At 39.8% G+C, this 3,859-nt stretch overlaps 1 pseudogene; it reads right to left on the bottom strand.

Annotated features, from left to right (window-relative positions):
- Nucleotides 1-2,065: 2,065 nt before the first annotated feature.
- Nucleotides 2,066-3,527, bottom strand: LOC100671206 (large ribosomal subunit protein uL4-like; annotated as a pseudogene).
- Between the last annotated feature and the right edge of the window lie 332 nt (nt 3,528-3,859).

Below are 3,859 nucleotides of genomic sequence, written 5' to 3'. Positions count from 1 at the left end.
GTTATAAATTTGTACGGTTTATGGATATACTGTCCCCTTCAATTCTCACCCTCCCCCCAAAAAAAATTAGACAAAGAGTTCAGAGATGTTGAGAATAACTTGGGGCCAAATGGCTGTAATTAGTCAAAATAAAGCTAACTACAAAATCAGATGCTTTTCTCAGTACTATACATTTAAAAATAATAAAAAAGGGTAAATACTTGGATGATAGAAGCTTAGTGGGAAAACTATTTCTCGAACCTATTAGTTTATGGAATTGATGTGGTGCTGAAATATTACCTCAGTCTATTATCTCAAGGGGATCATCATCAAAATTGTTCCTTAATGTAATTATATAAATGGGTTCTCCCATATTTAGGCTTCTCTCTGAGGAAGGACTTGCTTGAAACTTTTGATGTTATGTAATTAGAGAGCCTTTTTCATCTTTGATTGGTTTTACCAGTTTTGCATAATATTCCCCAGTCAACAATAATTCCACCAAATCAAAATTACTCTGCTTTATGCTTGGTGGCCATCAAAGAATATTTGTTTCAGCCAAAGTAATTGTCTGTGATGTAAATGCAACCAAGGTAATAGTTTCTGAAAAGTTTAAAATCTGGTTCACTACTTAAATTTCAAGTATCTGTCGAGTTCAGTTTGTTTAAGCCTCTATCTCCAACTTTGAGGGAAAAAAAAAAAGCCACATCACTGTTCAAAATTGTCTTTAATATGTATCACAGTTTGGAGAGTCCAAATAAATAAGAAGTCTAGACAACCAAAAAAGAGATCAGAAATGTGCTTGATTAAAAAAAGTAAACTACTGATAGCTGAGTTGTACAGGAAATGAAATACCTCTATCTACAGACCAGAGAGAATGTACTAAAGAGTGTACTGAATCTCTATGAGAGCAATAATTGGAAGCATTCTTCTGTAGAAAAGAACACCTGGATGGATGTTGGAAAAAAAACGGGTTTGGAGCCAGACTCTTTTGTTTTGACTTGTGAGTCTATTTTAACCATTTATAGGATTAGTGTGAGTATCTTGGGGGCGAAGTAAGGAGACTGTTTTAAGACTATAAACTGAGCTCTAGACATAAAGTACTGTTACTACCACACATTAATAACTTTAATAATACTTGAGGGTATGTAGCCTTGTGCCACACGAGTCCTAGATGTTTGGCAGAGACTCTCTAGTTGCCCTTCTCATATAATCTGTCTGCCATCACAGCCATATTTCCAGTCCTTTCACTAGACAGGGGTAAATGAAGTTACGATTCTTAGAAACATTACCTCTTATTCAGGTGATATTTTATAGGATCATTTGGGACAAAGTAGACTAAGACCAGATTTGGCCCACCAGCTGTGATTTTCTGACTCTCGATCTAGAATATCAATTCCTAACATATTCATAGGGTCATATCTGCTTGCCCAAGCTTAGGCAAATTCACCATTTTCAAGCTATATTTCCATCCCTTTCTCTTCCCACTTAAGAATGCATGTTGTAATATAGGTGAATGAGAGCTCTTTTATATGTCTAACCATGAACTGGAAACTCTGGGGGCATAGTGGTTAAGTGTTCAGCTGCAAACTAAAAGGTTGGCAGTTTGAATCCACCAGGTGCTCCTTGGAAACCTACGGGGCAGTTCTACTCTGTTGTGTAGGGTTATTACAATTTGGAATTGACTCGATGGTGATGGGTTTGTTTTTTGGTTAACCATGAGCCTGTTAAAATTCATTTTTAATCTTGAAAATCTTTAATATTTTGCCTATTCTTAATAACAGCAGACAACCTACCTCTACTTCATATTGTCTGATGAGAATTATACACGATGGCTCAGAATCGCTGTGATTTAATTGTAGTGTCATAGAAGAATAAGTTATTAAATAAACTTCTGTAATTTGCCTGAAAATGATGATACATAGTTTGTATTATTCTGTACTATCAGCATGACTTCATTTCTATATGATTCTTTTTTTATCCCAATTCCGTTTTAGCCTGACCAATATAATATAATCAATATAATCTGAACAACTGACTCTACGTTTGATAATGAAACTTTTGAATGGAAATAGATCTAAGTCGCTCACTGATTTAATAAAGTCTCACTGTGTTCTCATTGTGTGTTTAGATACTGTGCTTGGCGCTGGAGAGATGATGGACAATACGGATGCAGTCCCTACTCTCACTGGATTTTTTGCTCAGTTCTGATAGTAGACATTAATAAAAAAGTTAACCAAATAATTCTTTTTTTTTTTTTTGTATAGAATAAACAAATTTAATAGTTTATGGAGCAGGCTTCTTTTCTTGTGTGGTAGGTTTCTTTTCTGCGGGCTTCTTCTTCTCAGCTCCTGGTTTCTTGGTAGCTGCAGACTTCTTTCCCAGCACAGCTTCTTAGGTTTCTTCACGGCAACAGCTTCCTTTCCTCCCACAGGCTTCTTGCCCGGAGCCCCCTTCTCATCTGATCTGGCCAGCAGTGCTGCTGCTGCTGCTTTATGCACCCTGAGTTTGTGATTCCTGGCCTGGAGAAGGATGGTGTTTCAGCACATGGTCTTTGCGTATGAGTTTAGCTTCAACTTGATTCTCAGGTTTTTCAGTGGGTTCTTCTTCAGCACTCTGCGATGAATCTTCTTGCGTGGAACTCGGAGGGCTCTTTGGATCTCGGGGCTTTTCAAGAATCTGCTAAGGTCTGTATTGATTGTCTTGTGCATGGGAAGGTTGTAGTTACTCCTGAGGGAGGCAGCTTTACACCAAGTGCCATACAGCTCGTCTAACCTGTGAAAAGCACTTTCAGTCCAAATGCAGAAACGTCCCACATGCCCACCAGGAGCAAGTTTCAAAACGTTCAGTTTGCTTACATTAAGCAGAGTAATTCCAGGGATGTTTCTGAAGGTCTTGATGACACCATTGTCCTCATTATAGATAATGCACAGTCCCCTGCACTGGACACTATGTCGGTTTCTCGTTTTGCCCTTGCCAGCTCTCATTCACTGGGAGGCACAGACCTTTCTGATATCATTCCAAGCCTTAAGTTTCTTAGGAAGCAAAACAGCCTCCTTGGTCTTCTTGTAGCTTTCAACTTTATCTTTGACCACCAAAGGAAGTTCAGGGGTTTCCTCAATGCAGTGACCTTTAGACATGACCAGTGCTGGCAAGGCTGAGGAAGCCAGGGCAGAGCAGATGGCATAGAGCTTCTGAGTGGTGTTCACTCGACGGTGCCAATGGCACCAGGTTTTGGTTGGTGCAAACATGAGGCCTCTACAACACATATTTCCAAAAGCGCCTTGGCCAGAGAGGTGAGTCCCACCACCTCTAACTCTGGGAATTCGAGCCACAGCTCTGCCAGTACCCCAAGGCTCGGCACTGGTCTGATGACCTGCCACTTCACTGACAGCATAGGGCTGCCTGTTGTTTTTGAGCAAGTTGGCATGGACAAAGTTAATGATATCTGGTCGAATGGGAGCCTTGAACACAGCAGGCAAAGTAACATTTTTGCCAGACGATTCTCCCTTTTCAGAGAACACTGCTATCAGTGGACAAGCGCACACCATGGTACAGAGAGAAGACCACGTTTCTCTCAACCCAGTGGCTCCTGCAGGAAAAGGCCAAATAACTCTTAAATTCTTAAATTACAATTGTAATTACAATTGTAATAAATTCTGTTGAGGAAAAGATATGAGGCTAAGAGAACATGTAATGGGAAGCCCAACTAAGTGGGAGTAGGGTGGAGAAGGAAAGCTTCTCTGAGGAACTGGTATATAAATTAAGCCTGCAGTTGAGTGGTGTTTAACAAAATGATATGGTGTGTTGATAGACATGAGTGTATGTGTGGGTCATGAAGGATTTCAGCCTCAAATATCCAGAGACTGGAAAGACTTCTAAT

This window comes from Loxodonta africana, chromosome 26 (genome assembly GCF_030014295.1).
Source record: "Loxodonta africana isolate mLoxAfr1 chromosome 26, mLoxAfr1.hap2, whole genome shotgun sequence".
Lineage (NCBI taxonomy): Eukaryota > Metazoa > Chordata > Mammalia > Proboscidea > Elephantidae > Loxodonta > Loxodonta africana.
Note: the sequence above shows the minus strand (reverse complement) of the source record. Positions and strands in the feature narration are given on the sequence as shown.